The sequence below is a fragment of the Silurus aristotelis genome, assembly GCF_946808225.1.
Source record: "Silurus aristotelis genome assembly, chromosome: 7".
NCBI lineage: Eukaryota > Metazoa > Chordata > Actinopteri > Siluriformes > Siluridae > Silurus > Silurus aristotelis.
Genome location: NC_139580.1, coordinates 12942310 through 12959019, shown reverse-complemented (window position 1 = coordinate 12959019; position 16710 = coordinate 12942310). Strand labels below are relative to the sequence as shown.

General features: G+C 39.1%; 1 protein-coding gene across 5 annotated transcripts in view; it reads left to right on the top strand.

Moving 5' to 3' along the window:
* The first annotated feature begins 993 nt into the window (after positions 1-993).
* rassf7a (Ras association domain family member 7a) overlaps positions 994-16710 on the top strand; it is a 30737-nt gene continuing 15020 nt past the window's right edge. For 2 of the 5 annotated variants that reach the window (XM_083547285.1, XM_083547280.1), the window contains exon 1: positions 13427-13969. The gene's annotated coding sequence lies outside the window, so the exon portion shown is untranslated. Of the gene's footprint in view, positions 1104-7024; positions 7095-9369; positions 9407-13426; positions 13970-16710 lie in introns of those variants that run through there. The other 3 variants (XM_083547281.1, XM_083547284.1, XM_083547282.1) reach the window with 3 other exon arrangements.

Below are 16710 nucleotides of genomic sequence, written 5' to 3'. Positions count from 1 at the left end.
CAAAACTGTGTCTGAAGTGTCAATATTTTGTGTGAGCACTATTGTTATGTAGCACTGCCTTAATCCTCTTGGGCATTGAATTCAACAGAGATGCACAGGTTGTTGCCAGGATCCTCTTCCACTCCTCCATAATGACATCATGAAGCTGCTGGATGTTAGACACATGCATTCACTCCTCCACCTTCTGCTTGAGGATGCTTTACAGGTGCTCAATAGGGTACTTGGCCACTCCATCACCATCACCTTCCTCAGCAAGACAGCTGTCATCTTGCCGGTGTGGGGGTCATTATTATGTTAGAAAACTGCTGGAGGGCATCATGTTCTGCTACAGAATGTCACAGTGAATAATACAAATTTATATCGTCCTGTCAAGCAGACAACAACAGGAATAAGACGTGGCTTTGCACGATTACACACCATACGGCTGTTATCACTTAGAGTGTACTCACTTTTGTTGCCAGCGATTTTGACAATAAAATCTATACTGCTATACAAGCTGCACACTGACTACTCTCCAAATTTAATTTCTATAGTATTGGCCTTTGAGAAGATACACTAAAATGGTTGCTGAAATGTGAGGGGTGTACTCACTTTTGTAAGATACATACAAATAATAAAAAATCAGTATATAAGAATATCAGTGCCAATATAACCTTGTGGGGAAACATCATAAAAATGACTTGCTGTAGTGTGAAATGGTTAAGAAGCCTGTTCTGATCTCTGACGTTTGAGGGAAAGTCCAATCTTTCATAAAACTTTCACTGCATCAACGATATTGCTTTTATAGTAAAATATGGTCCATATCACATTCGGAACTTCATATGATTGACATCCTTTGACAAAACCACTGACTTCTAAGAGAAAAAAAAAATACGGCATTGAACAACAAAGCATGAACCTATTGTCTAAGCGCGTAGCAAAAAAATTGTCAGAATAAAAACATTGAATGCGTTTTAGTATAAAGGGAAAACACGTTTCCTTTAAGAGGTGTCATGGCAACCAGGCCGCGCGTGTCACCGTGCACTGCTTTAGATAAGACTGGGAGAGCAGCGCGACTCTCCGAGGGGAAAACACTAAAGCGATCCGGCCACAGGAGCCCATCGGTAAGCCGTATTTCATTCACTTCAGCGTTACTTGTAAACAGAGACTAAATGGCAGAAGGGTAAAGCTCTTGTTACCGCCGCTCCACTTCGTATGTTTATGCGGCGGCTAATGTTTTTTGGCGACATCCGCGGTTGCAGTGAGATGAGCGCTCGGTAACCGGGACTGCTGCACTATAAACACGTCAGCTTAATCCGTGAACGCGAAATTATTTGAGAATAAGACGTGTGTGTTTTGTTTTCTGGGTAGAAGTACAGCAGTGCACCTGCAAGCTGGAAGAACATTATATATATTGACTACAGCCTCTAATTGCGTAAGAAACTCAAGGCAAGTTATCTGAACTCCACTGCTCTCCTCGGGTTTAACCTGTTACCTGAGACTGATGAGTAGCTGAAGTTACAGCTGCAGCTCCAACACCCTCCCACTCTCTTCTCCACAACCCCTCTACACTCTACCCCTACCCTGGCCCATGCTCGACACTCAACTCCAAAATTATTAGCACCCTTCAAAGGACCAGATCTTCAGATTTACAATCATGTTTAAAACATCATGTGATCCAGGACATGGTGGATCTGTAGTCCCTCTGGGTAATGTTGAATGCATAATTCAGCAGGGCACCATGCACTTGTGTGGATTAAATTGCAGAACTCAATGCAGAGGAAACACACATGGACACTGGGAAAGCATGCATACAAACTCCAGACAAGACATCCGAACTCGGGAGATCCTGGAGCTACGAGTCAAAAATTTTCACAACTATGTAAGCTCGTTTCCGCCACATTAAAAAAAGTTGACCTAATAACGACTTTTTTCCCCCATGCAATTCCATGGGTTTTTTTGCAATTCAAATTTTATTTCTGTCCAATTAACAAAAAAAACAGCATCACCCCCTCTGTAGTGGCAGAAAGCTTTACACATTGAAAATGAAATAGGCTACAATCAATAGAATAGCATGATATCAAACTAAGCCTCCGATCCCTGGAGAGAACTCACAATCAGCTCTGGGGGAGACAGAACAAGACAGATAATGCAGAGGAGCCTCGTTCACAATATCCAGCAATAAATTCAGAAGGAAAAAGAAAAAAAAAAAAAGTCTGAATTAGACTTTTTAATGTGGCATAAACTGGAGGTCCCCTGGTGGTCTAGTGGTTAAGATGCACCGCTGCGACCCGGGTTTGATTCCCGGTCAGGGAACCATCCCCAGCCACTCTCAGTGCCGGTCCCAAGCCCGGATAAATTGGGGAGGGTTGCGTTAGGAAGGGCATCCAGCGTAAAACATATGCTAAATCAAACATGCGGAGGATCCGCTGTGGCGACCCCTAACGGGAGAAGCCGAAAGAAACTATAATGTGGCATAAACTGGCTTCTATAGACCACTACATACTAAACAAACTACATACAATAATTCACATTTTTATTTAAAATATGGAAAAAACTGGATGACAGCACTTTTTTGCCGAGTGCTTCCTATGCATGATTGAGTGTAGTGGCATGATCAATTTTGCTGCTTTTCTTTACAGGAAAGGCTTCAGTAAACAGTTTACTGTTATATGTTTGTGTGTATATACAGTGAGGAAAATAGGTATTTGAACACCCTGCTATTTTGCAAGTTCTCCCACTTAGAAATCATGGAGGGGTCTGAAATTGTCATCGTAGGTGCATGTCCACTGTGAGAGACATAATAAAAAAAAAAAAATCCAGAAATCAAAATGTATCATTTTTTAACTATTTATTTGTATGATACAGCTGCAAATAAGTATTTGAACACCTGAGAAAGTTAATGTTAATATTTGGTACAGTAGCCTTTGTTTGCAATTACAGAGGTCAAACGTTTCCTGTAGTTTTTCACCAGGTTTGCACACACTGCAGGAGGGATTTTGGCCCACTCCTCCACACAGATCTTCTCTAGATCAGTCAGGTTTCTGGCCTGTCGCTTGGAAACACGGAGTTTGAGCTCCTTCCAAAGATTCTCTATTGGGTTTAGGTCTGGAGACTGGCTAGGCCACGCCAGAACCTTGATATGCTTCTTACAGAGCCACTCCTTGGTTATCCTGGCTGTGTGCTTTGAGTCATTGTCATGTTGGAAGACCCAGCATCGACCCATCTTCAATGCTCTAACTAAGGGAAGGAGGTTGTTCCCCAAAATCTCGCAATACATAGCCCCGGTCATCCTCTCCTTAATACAGTGCTGTCACCCTGTCCCATGGGCAGAAAAACACCCCCAAAGCATTAGGCTACCACCCCCATGCTTCACAGTAGGGATGGTGTTCTTGGGTTGGTACTCATCATTCTTCTTCCTCCAAACACGTTTAGTGGAATTATGACCCAAAAGTTCTATTTTGGTCTCATCTGACCACATGACTTTCTCCCATAACTCTTCTGGATCATCCAAATGGTCATTGGCAAACTTAAGACGTGCCTGGACATGTGCTGGTTTAAGCAGGGGAACCTTCCGTGCCATGCATGATTTCAAACCATGACGTCTTAGTGTATTACCAACAGTAACCTTGGAAACGGTGGTTCCAGCTCTTTTCAGGTCATTGACCAGCTCCTTCCGTGTAGTTCTGGGCTGATTTCTCACCTTTCTTAGGATCATTGAGACCCCACTATGTGAGATCTTGCATGGAGCCCCAGTCCGATGGAGATTGACAGTCATGTTTAGCTTCTTCCATTTTCTAATGATTGCTCCAACAGTGGACCTTTTTTCACCAAGCTGCTTGGCAATTTCCCCGTAGCCCTTTCCAGCCTTGTGGAGGTGTACAATTTTGTCTCTAGTGTCTTTGGACAGCTCTTTGGTCTTGGCCATGTTAGTAGTTGGATTCTTACTGATTGTATGGGGTGGACAGGTGTCTTTATGCAGCTAACGACCTCAAACAGGTGCATCTAATTTAGGATAATAAATGTAGTGGAGGTGGACATTTTAAAGGCAGACTAACAGGTCTTTGAGGATCAGAATTCTAGCTGATAGACAGGTGTTTAAATACTTATTTGCAGCTGTATCATACAAATAAATAGTTTAAAAATCCTACATTGTGATTTCTGTATATTTTTTTTTAGATTATGTCTCTCACAGTGGACATGCACCTACGATGACAATTTCAGACCCCTCCATGATTTCTAAGTGGGAGAACTTGCAAAATAGCAGGGTGTTCAAATACTTATTTTCCTCACTGTATATATATATATATATATATAGTGCATGTATTTGCTTTTGATGAAAGGGTGTTAATAATTGTGGAGCTCTGGTGCATGTATAGATGCATTGAATGGTGTTTGGTGTGTGGTATTCTATTACAGGATGATGTAGCAGGTGCTGAGTAAGCAGTAGGACTAGTAGGATTAGTATAGCTTTAGGATAACACAAAGGCAGAGTGATACACATAGTGGACTATCTGTGTCCTGAAGCCTGAACAACATGTAAATACGCAGTAGTCAAGGAGTGAAGAATGGTCACTGCCAAGCTTAAATTATGATGCCTCTTATGTTTGACCTCATACAGGCAGTGCTGTGTTTTTGTCATTTTAATTGCTGCTTGGATTTGTGTGATATGTGGGAGGATGAGTGAAGACTCGAATCACTTTACAACTTGTCCTTATGCTTTTATAATCTTGATCTGCTGCTATGCATTAGGAGCACACATTTCTTACTGCAGACTGTCTGTGCTGTAGGTAACACAGAAAGAATGCACACATGATGATGAAGTATTTCTCCTGTTGTATGATCACAAATGTCCTGCTTTATTTTTAATTATTGGGGGCTTTTATTTAGGGTTTTTTTTTTCCAGTATGTGGCTCGGTCATTAGGCCTTACAGTATATTTTTAAGAGTAATCTATTCAAATTTGTAAGATTGTACGTTGGATGCTCCAAATGAACAATGATGTCCTGGTGTATGAACTCTTACAATATAAATGGTAATATATTAGAATAAGTACACTAATATAAACCTGTAACTATTTATTATTGTTAAGGAAGAAAATCATCATGTTCTGACTTCAGAATCAAGACTTCTGAAGTCTTTGTCATATCACTTCATATTACTCTGACATGACATGCGTGATTAAATTTATATTGCAACAGCGAGCTAATTTGGCCCTAGTTATTGATTAGTTTTATCTAATTGCATCATAATGTTTATTCTGTCTAGTTAATGTACTGTGGAGGCTTTAAACAAATAGTGTTTTTCTCTCTCACATTCTCAAAGTCCTTTGCATTGAGTAATTTTTCCAGAGGCCATGTAAAACGAGAACAAAAAAGGCTTGTATACCAGCTGGAGATAGCACGTACTTATTCACAGACATCCCCTTCACACACACACACACACACACACACACACACACACACACACACACAAACACACACACACACACAGTAAACTGTACACTCTAAACTTGGCATCAGTCCATTTGGGTGACCCCCTTTCTTCAATCTTTTAGCACCCTTCTTTCGACATTGGATGATGGAACATGTCCTTTAAAGAAATCTACACCCACTTCCCACAGAGCTATAGTATCCTCATAGGCTTTTTCTTGTCCTTGTTGCATATAACAATAATTAAAAATGTGTATGAAAAACAATCTACGTTTGTTAGAGATATTTACAGTTGTCTATCATGCCCACATTACTGGGAATATGGAGAAGAAGGCCTAGCTATTATAATGCACACTGACAGGAATAAGGAAGTGAAATGATCACACGGTTTGTCCATTGCTGAAGCGGTTATATAAGGGCAAGTTGTGTATTTGCCCCAGAATGTTACTTGAGAAAGCAGCATTTACTGAACAGGATTTATTGGCATTTACTTTGTTGGACAAAGAGGGAATCAGGAGTCGTTTTAGCTTGGAGTTGATTAGGTGAGGATAAAAAGATTTCACACAAGGCAATGTGCTTATGGATAGACATTTCTATACTTTCTATCATACCTTTCCCATTTAACGTCTAACGATTCAAACACTTTGGTGTCAGGTTCACTCGCCATCAAAAAAACTTTTATTTCCATTGTGGAATGCTGTGCTAAGCAAATCCAACTATCATGAGAATGATCTCAGACAAATCACTTTATTAAAAATACTGAATTTGGGATTATTAATATTAAAACCAGTGTCTACTGTGAGAGCAACCTCAACCCCAAAGCCTGGAATCCAGAGGAACCCATATGTTGTTCAGGAGAGAGCATATATTTATACATGATTATCAGTGCCTACATTTCCATTGTGTAAACATTATAAAACATCATAAAAATGATGATCATACTGTGGTGTGAAATAGTTATAGAGCACAATCTTCCCATAGTGTTTTGATTAATGTGTACATTGTCAGAATGACAGAATTACAGCTGGCACTAAACTGAGAGCACACAGCTGGTAAGATCTTTCTCTCCCTGTTGTTTTTTTTTTTGTTTTTTTTTGTATTATACTCTGCATAATATTGTCTTTCAGCTCAAAAGTATTAAATGTCAACCCTATTGTCTTAAAGGTATTGCATTTCAATGTGTTATTAAAGTGTCTAGCCTGTCTTTTAAATCCAAGGGTGGAGCAGTTCCTGTAAACTGGAAAACAAAATCATGTCTGCAGGATTGTGGCAATAATGAAGACCCCACAAGTCGGAAAGGCCCCTAGAAGGAGAGAAAGAAAAAAATAAAGTTAGGGGCTTGGCATGGCAGGCTGCTTCACTCGAGCTTCTTTTGTAACTATCATAGGCCTGCATTCCTCACCCCACCTCCTCCCTTTTTATTTTTTTGTCCAGCATGAACAGCAGTCCTGCTGTCATGTGACATTTTGACTCAACAATTGCCAGTGTTTGTCATTGGCCAATGTCTTTGAAAGTGCATCGGTCTCCTGGGTAACAGAGCATGGCGGCACCACTTCACTACACCCCCAACCCCTTCATTTTATGTCTCACCACCAGATTGTGCACCCTCAACTCTTTTGGGTAAAGAGTCACCTTAGCTGATTTGTCTCATCACACAAGTGTTTAACCTGCAGAGGTAATAGAGGTGAGTAGATGTTCCTGAATACAAGAATAACATTTTCTGTTTAGGTTTGTGCCTCATTATTAGCTGGAGGCTCAAGTGTTTTTCGAAGAGGTTTTTGATTTTCTTACGAAGCCCTTCAAAGTGTCCTCGGGTGTAGTAAGGATAATGGAAAGCAATGGAAAGTTTTGATCACTGTAACCATGGTAACAAAAACAAGTAGAATGTTCTTTTGAAGTGCACAGCAGTCCTGACAAGTGATGTACAGAGAAGCTGAAGCAGATTACGTAATGTGTTAGTTTGTTGAGATATCAATTGCTAAAATGACTTACTATAGTATGCACACGTGTTTGCTTTACATATTCTTTACATGCTGCCTTGAACGTTTTCCGCTTTAGTTTTTATTAGATTAGATTAGATTAGATTAGATTCAACTTTATTGCCATTGTGCAAGGTACATGTACAGAGCAAATGAAATGCAGAATTATAAGTAGGTAATAATGACATTTTATTTTGCTGTACATGTTTTGGTGCAGTTTATAGTTTATGTTGATTCACAGCCAGAAGGCTAGAAAGGTAGAAATAAGTTTGAATGTTTTTTATGGTCGTTGTTGACATGATTGATTTTGTGCATTTGTAGGGCCAAACACTAATAGTTTTCACATATGCAGTACTCCGGGGGTCTAACAGAAGGCTTTGGTTGAGAAGACAATTTGGAAAACAGAATCTCAATTTGCTTGCATGAATGACCAAATGTAATCCACCCTGTGTTCACACCAGCATAGTAAACTGTTAATTTTCTAAGTTGTTTAACAGCAGGAAGTTACCTTTTTTTCCTTCCTCAGAATAGAGACTGAGCAACAGGCAATATTTAGATTGCATTTTTCCTTGTTACTATGCAAATTAGGTACGATGCAGTAAGGCGATTAATTCGAACAATCAGCTCATGTGAACTCGTTGGACCACCCCTGTAGTGTAATTTATTCTTAGAAACTTTAGCTCCTATCTGATCAGTGCACACCAACAAGCAACACAAATGATTTTCTAGTGTGATTGTATTGTGAGAGGATGTGATGCATTCTGCAGTTTTTTAGGTAGTGAATAAATTGTTTGGCTGATTTTGAAGAAAAAAAAAAAAGTACAAAAATCACTTAGTCTGCTTGCTGCTAGTTGAACTATTATTTTAATTTTTTTAACTGACTCATCATATTAAGTTGCTTCTTATGACAACTCAAAATAACAATTGTATATTTTCCCACAGTTCTTGTAGGTTTTGTGTTTTCTCTGCTGATAAAACAGCTTAGACAAGCACGAATCCCATGATGCTGATTATTGCTGATTCGTTGCTGATTTAACTGGTCACCCAGAACGTTTATGCTCACTTGCAAACCAACATTATTCTGGTCATGGATGCATTTCTAATCCAAATTGTATTTATTTTATTTATTTTTACTATTGATGCTTTGCTAAGCTATTTTTATTTCAAAAGTTATTAAATAAGAATGAGAATGAGAAGACAGAGATACTATATAGGTTCTTATTAATGTTCTTGAGACTGTAATGTTCTCAATTGCAGCAGATGCTGCTTTCTGCACACTAGACAATTAAATGTCTAAAAAATGCTCCAGACTTGGTCATTTTAATAATTCCAGTTTTCAAAGCTACTTGTATTCATGTGAACATTTGGGTGCGTGCCAGCTGTTATTGAAATATGAGATGGTGATGAATGATCATAAACAAGACTTTACTGGAATGAAGGCTTTGGCTGGCTGAGCAGTCCTGAAATTCCTGCCTGTAGTGTGCCTGAGGCCTCACTGCCCCTAAGGACTGTCTCTTTCAAAAATTCTGCCCACCAGCCATCATTTAATTAGTCATTCTTTTATTATTAGTTTACCATGTGAACCCCCCACCCCCACCCCCACCACCACCACTCCTACTGTCTATTAAATATTGAACTGCAATTCAAGTTCACTCTTTATTTGATTAATTTTATTACTAATGCATGCATTGTATTTACATTCCATACCAAAAAGGCTCCTGATTTATATTGACAGAAAGGAAAGTGAAGTTGGCCATGGTTAATATAAACTGTGCTTTAGTCACTGCTGTATGTCTGTCAGCAGAGAGCTTTGATAGAGGTTAGGACGAACGCTAAGGCTTTTAAAAGCGTCATTGTTCTCCGTGGATATCGGCTGTGTCTGTTTGTGCTTGAGTAATGGAAAAAAAAAGAGTCTCTGTTTATGCTGGGAAAAAGAAAAGCACAAGATAGACACTGGGTGTGTGCTAGAGAGATCAGATGCAAGAGAGGTCGGATGGATGAGGCTTATCCTTTGAAGGTGGGTTTATATTGCCTTTTTGTTCCTTGTGACCCCTTAATTTCACACACCTGACAGGTCCGTTTTTTATAACACGCATCCAGTGTGTTTGTTAAGCGTCTTTTTTTCCCCTCTATGGACTGACTCTTAAGATCTACCAACAAGGCTGTCTGACTCATCTTTAAACCAGTGTGAGGGTTTCTTTATCTAGAAGGCGCATTTGGTCAAGAGATAAATAAAATGGGAAAATGCTGTCCCTCTTCCGACTCAGCTAATCGAGACCAAGGTTGCTAGGTGCTGCCTTTTTTGTCATGTGTTTTATTGGAACGGTTAAAAAAATAAAATAAAGTCTAAAAAAGCAGATTTTTCATGTTTGTGCTGCGGTTTCTGATTTTTCACTGATTTAGGGGAAAATTGTGATTACAAAACTTTCCTTTGTGATAACAAATACATTCCTAAAGTATGTGTGTGTGCGTGCGTGTGCGCATGTCAGGATGACAGGTTGAGAGCTGTGTATGTTTTGTGTTTGCTGTCTTGCCTTGCTCTTCTTTTCATCTTCTCGTGCCCTTGGTTTGACCCAGGCCACTGCACTGCTGAGAAGAATGAAAACTGTCTGACCGTGACTGGCCACTGACACATTCCAGCTGTCCTCATGCTCATCTCCAGTGACTTGAACCGAATTTGCTTCTATTTTGAACACCACTTTATCACATTAAAATACTAGTCAGAATAGCAGTACTAAATATCCCAAGAACATCCCTTCAGAAATATTAACATTCTTTTTTTTTTTGAGCAAATTTGGGTTATTTTTTGTTTTTCTGGCTGTCTATTTGCATAGCGTGTAGAGAAATGCCACATAAAATTGCTGGTGAAATTTCATGGTCTTTTGTTGTGCTTTAAAAAGAGCGTCTGCACCTTCTGCCAAGAGAGGAAATTTTTAACTTTCATTGTTAGGGCTTAGCCAAGGTTTATATTATCACTGTGTTTTGTTTTGGAAGCAAAATGAAAAGTGTGTGCTGTTCTCAAAGAACACACAGTATAATTTCACGTTACGCAGCGGTGCTATCATTGCGACCATAATGACAGAGCTGAAGCTAAAATTATCTGCTCTGAGCGTAAACAGCAATCGCACGTCGCTACCTTGTTTTCTTCTTTTTCCTCACCCCGCTGTTAAAGTGAAGCTGGAGGAATGCTGTAAAGCTCAACCTGGTCTCAAGCTTATTCCTAAGAGCTTTGGATTTTATTTCATTAACCTAAAATATGCTGCCTAGATTGTAATTAAATGTTGCCAGGACACGAATCTTACTACCATAATGTTATTGATAAAATAACACCATTTTAACACCTAGTTTTTTGCTGGCTTTAAAACTCTTGGCCTACATAGCAGCGGAGGTCTGAGCTGAATGGTTTAATGCACACCTGTGCACGGAGTTAAAATCCCGCCTGTTTGTCGCCTAAAGACATTTTCTCTACAGAGTAAAATCTGTGGTCAGGTTTAAACATGTAGTATTTATCAAAGCTACTCTTATGACACCTGCTTCAACTGCCACAGCGCAGATATCATTTTCTTTTCTATTACAGATGCCGATGGTCTTGTTCTGTAAACACAGTCTGTTGTTGCAGAGATGTCAGGAAACATTACATGGTTGCTGTTCTCTCTGCCATTATGTTCTTTGTGCACAAAGTAGGTAAGGTACACTGTGAGATACGTTGGCTTGTTATGGAAATGGAATTGCTTTAAGCCCTATTACACTGCTTCCACTGGTTGGGTTTACTGATCATTTGCAAGGAGGTCTTAGTGCAGCCTAGCACATACAACCTTTTTTGTTACTAAGAGCCCTTACAAAAGCATATTACTTGCTAATATATTACTGTGATTACTGTGGATGGTGCCACATACTGTAGAAACCAAGAAGATGGCTTTGGAGTGCAGTTGATAGTTTTAAAAGTTTTTTCCAGCAGTTTTGCTATGATCCTTTAGGACTACAGTTTCTATAATAGCTTCAGGATTGCAATTGTTTTACACTCAAGTCTCCATCAGTGTAGAGCGATAAGTATTGATGGGGATTATTTATATTCAGATCATCTAGTGTCCCCCAGATAAGTATGGGTTCCTGACTTTTTTCCTCATGTCATCTCAGTGAGTTTTTCCTTGCCACTGTGGCCTCTGGCTTGAACATTAGGGATAAATGAAGGATGTATATTTTTCATAAACTGCTCCTGGGAACTTGATACACAACAATAAATAGAGTTTGCAAAAAGTGGTGCGAGAAACAAAAAACATCCAATGGAATCATCTTGTTGAGAGAAATCAAAAAAGAATAGCAAGGAGAAAAAGGTGATAACATTGTAAAAGCTCATGCTTTTTATTGCAGTACTTTTAGTACTTACGGGAATAAGCGTAGTTCTCAATATGAAAACGTAATGGAGGTCAATATTACAACGTTTTTATGCTACAGTGAGAAGTGATGATTCATGTTTTTTAGTGAAACTCTTTAAGGTTAATTTGCTTTTCAATAAAGGTTTGCCATCTAGTGGAGTAATTAGCCTGCATCTTACAGATAGAAATCTGGTATATTTACAGTTTTTATCTCAGCATTGAGTTCGGGGGTCTTACAGGGTATCAGTAGGGGAGGAGAGATTAAAACCATGACTCCCAGGAATCCCTGGAGGAAACCAGGGATAAACCAGGAGTCTGACTAATAGATTGTTTTCAGCAACTATCCTCAATCCTTACATACTTTATTATTAAAGGGCATCTTATTAATGCGGTTAGCTATATTTAGCAGTTATATATAGTGTGTCTGTTTAAATGTGTATGTAATCGTCTTATAAATGTGTATGTATGTGTATGTTATTTATTTATATATATATATATATATATATATATATATATATATATATATATATATATATATATATATATATATATATATATATATAACATACACATACATACACATTTATAAGACGATTCTAAAAAGTGATGATGGTTGTTATGATGTTTAAAAGCATGGTTTTAGCAAGCGTTTGTTTTATAGCTGTGCCTAATACTGCAACTGAATTCATATGTAGAGGCAGAACTAGAAGAGGAAGCATCAGTGATAGATTGCAGTGAGTGTGTGTGTGTCTGAGTGTGTTGTTTTTTGGTGTACACAGAATGAGAAGTAAGTGCTAATGGAAAACAGGTCTAGCTTCCTTCTAATGACCTGTTCTCAACAATCACTTCTGTCTCAGTAGACTCTGTGTGTGTGTGCGTGTGTGTGTGTGTGTGTGTGTGTGTGTGTGTGTGTGTGTGTGTGTGTGTGTGTGTGTGTGATTTGACACTGTTTGTATGCCAGATTTTTGCATTTGCATCTGTGTAGCTGTTCTGTCCTTGTGCATAATGTTTGTGATTTGTTTGTAAAAAGTGTGTCTAAATTAAATATGTTTAAATATTAAGGGTGTTTTGGCCTCATGTTTCAGTACAACCTGGTTTCTGTCTGTTTTGTTGGACAGTTATTTCTCAGTCATTTGGCCAAACCTGAAATAAAGGCAGAAATTAGCATATGTGTGGGGAACTACTAACAGATACCAACGAGAGAGAAGAGAGAGAGAGAGAGAGAGAGAGAGAGAGAGAGAGAGAGAGAGAGAGAGAGAATGCTGCATTTAAACTTCTATTACATTACTTACATATTACTTGTCATGTTACTTATATTACCAACCAGCATGCTTTCGAATTTAGCAGAAAACAAAGTGCCAGTAAAGAAAGGGTATGATGTGAAACTGTAATTTTAAGTTAGGGAACAAAAAAAATCTATAATGAATATATAGTTAGTACTTAGTTTGCATCAAGTTATAAAAAAGACTGAAACCCGATTATACACAGTATATCATAATGTTAATGTTTTACATTGTCATTTTATACAATTAAAGAGAAAAACAGTCACTCAAAGAGAGGTACATATAAGATAATAATAAGGGTAAAAAAAGAGAGAAAGAGAGATTGTGTATGCAGTTAAGCATGTGAAACGGAAACGTCCGGAACAAAGCCTCCACAAAAAACTCCCACAGTCAGCTGTGTGTAATAACAATACTCTCTCTCTCTCTCTCTCTCTCTCTCTCTCTCTCTCTCTCTCTCTCTCTCTGTCTCACCATTTGGACTAATATCAGATTCGTTATTTTAAAAGAGCAAGGGAACTATATTCAAATGCTTTTCATTCAGTTTTTTTGCATGTGTTAATGAGCGAGAGAGATAGAGGGAGAAAATGTGAAGGACAGAAACTAGGAAAGTGGAAATAAGACACTCCTCCTACCTGGAGAGAGGGAGGGACCTGCAGTGTCAGCAGAGCTTATTGAGGCGCGGAGAGGGAGAGGAAGGATCAACAACTTCAGATGTGAGTGGGAAGTGCACTCCAAAAGAGGCGTTGTGAGGACACACAGGGGGGCTGCATTCTTCACAAGCCTTACCAACAAATAACTGCTTATGAAAATCAGTGATCGTAACTTCACACACCTTCACTGGACTTTAAACTGCTTCACTCCATCCTGCCTGTGTTCCAGACATCAGTGGAAGTAAAAAAAACTTCTATTTTCTTTTACGAGGTAAGAGATCGGTTAAGAGAGAGTGTGTGTGTGTGTGTGTGTGTGTGTGTGTGTGTGTGTGTGTGTGTGTGTGTGTGTGTGTGTGTGTGTGTGTGTGTGTGTGTGTGTGTGTGTGTGTGTGTGTGTGTGTGTGTGTGTGTGTGTGTAGTTCCACCATGTCATATCAGACTCTGCAGTTTTATCACCCTGTTGGTGGTGTTATATGTTGGGACTGGAAGCAGGGCAGGGTAAAACTCGTTCCACACTGAGCCTCTCTGTGTTCACACACCTGGCTATGAGATGAGGAACCTCTGATAGAGATTTTGACAAAGCAAGGTTTATGTGACCAAAAGCAAAGGCTGATTTCAATCGTCATGCTCCTTGTCCAATCTTTGGTTTATCAGGGTAATGTCACTGATAATGGATGCCAGTCGACTCATCTCTCAACTTTGTTTTTCAGGCTACTTTTAATCTCTGCTTGACCTGCAGTGTGTCTGCTAACTAGGATTAAGATTAGGACTGGAATGAAAATGTATTCACATCATTTTTTTAATGCAATCTTGAGAAGTACAGTGTCCGTGTAGTTCTTTTTTTTTATTATTATTCATTAATGAGCTATTACTATTCAGGCCATTTCTCTTCGAGTTTTAAATCTTTGGTGAGTGCGCTCATTTTTTATTTGTGTGTCATTACAAGACAAGTGCTACTTGTCATTTGGACAACCAAATGCCTATTTTGACATGCCATTAAATCATGAGGTCTAAAAGCCTTCAGGGTAAATAAAAATCAAGTTTGTTGGACATTTGACTGATCTGCTCCTGCAGAGACAGATAAGGGCCAGAAGCAGATCTGTGTGGTTGGTACTCTCAGGGTTTTTTCTTGAGCAGCGTGGTGGTGACAGACCATTTGGGGCTCTTCAGTACTCCGCTTTATAAACCGAAGTGAGCTGGGATTGACAAGAGGTGACGTGCAGGCTGTCTACTCTGTTCAGCCTTTATGATAGAAAACCACATGTCTCAACACAGAGCCATCCATTAAAAACGAAGCAACACTTCTCTCTGCGGGAGCTAAAGGATCAAATCAGACCACCCTCATCCTCTGATGTTGAGGGAATAGTAGCGGTTTCACTCACCAAAGCCTGGATGTAGCATTAAAGACAGCACTTTCAGCTCAGTTACAACAGAGGACAAAGGGCAGTAATAAAGGAATTAGTTTTGAATTTTAAAATGAAAATTCAAAATCACATCTATTACTCTGACCGAAAAGGATTTAGGATGAGACACGATGTATGGCTATCCACATGGCTTTCCAAAACTGAAGAAATTCAGAAATCTTTAGCTAAAATAACAAATTTTCATAGAATTAGAGCTTAAATATTCATAAAATTATAAAAAAAAAAAAAAAAAACAACACCACATATATTGCATTATAATTTAATGATTAGTGAGTTGGTTTGACTGAGTTTCAAGGAAATGGATATTAAAGTACAATGAAAACTGTGCAAATAAGATAATCAGTCATTAGTTTGAAAATGCAGGAATATTACTTTCAATTTCATCAGTATTTTTACAGATGTTTAGTTTAAATTAAACGTACTCATTGAGCTGGCCGATTGGTAATTACATCCATCAGTACTGAGCAGGATGTCTGTGGTTTTAGTGCAAAGTTGATCTTCATACAGCATGCAGTTTCTTCAGGCTTCTTGTCTCCACCAAATTTCTGAAGGCTTTTTTTTCTTTTCTATTCTTTCTTTTCTTTTCCACTCTTTCACATTCTCACCTTCTCTTTACCTCAATATTTGTTTCTTTCTTTTCTCATGACTTGACAGTCTCGGAGAGCTTTCACACTGCATTGACAGATCTGGCAGTGTGTGGAAAGAGACCTGCATTAATGTGAAGGACTTTTCCAAACAGTAGAGCATAAACCAATTTAAGGCAAGAATTCTTTTCATAAATATCTTTGTTCTAGTGTAGAAAATTTGCTGGACGTGAGCCACGATGGCCCTGAGGAGCTAGAGCTGGCACCGGTGTCTTTTCTTTACCGCTTCAGTGGCCATTGGAGAGGTATAGCAGTGTGAGACATGAAAAAATGTCCCCTTATACTTTGTTCAATTCTGAAGAGCACACAGCCCATGGGGAAGCCTTCCTTCACACTAGCCTTCATAAAGTGTGTGAGCGTTCATTGATTTCTGCCAGCACAGAGCATGCCCTTGGATATATGCCTGCTTGTAGACTTGAAGAGAAAAAGAGGCAAAAGTGATCAATGTGGACAGCGTGTCACTGTCGGGTAGTGAATCTGGTCTTCCTCAGAGGAACAGCAGAGAGGTGAGTGCACTAGGATTTCACCTGTGTGACAGCTGTCTCTTTATCCTTCTCTCTCTCTCTCTCTCTCTCTCTCTCTCTCTCTCTCTCTCTCTCTCTCTCTCTCTCTCTCTCTCTCTCTCGCCCTCTCTCTCTTTCTCACCCTCTCTCTCTTTCTCTCTCGCTCTCTCTCTCTCTCACGTTCTCTCTTATATACACACATGGAACAGTGGAGAAAGTATGTGCAGGCACCAACTTTTATTCACTGTTGTTTAAAATTCCTTAGGGTCATACATCATGTCCAAATAAAATTTCATTTGTGTCTTTAAGACCTGTCTGTTTCTGCAGACTGTTGGTCCTTGCAGTTAGACAAACGCATCCAGAGAAACCGCTGACATATTGCTCTTCTTAAAAGGCTTTTTAAAATGGATTATCATCTGTGCAGATCTCCAGTGCGAAGAC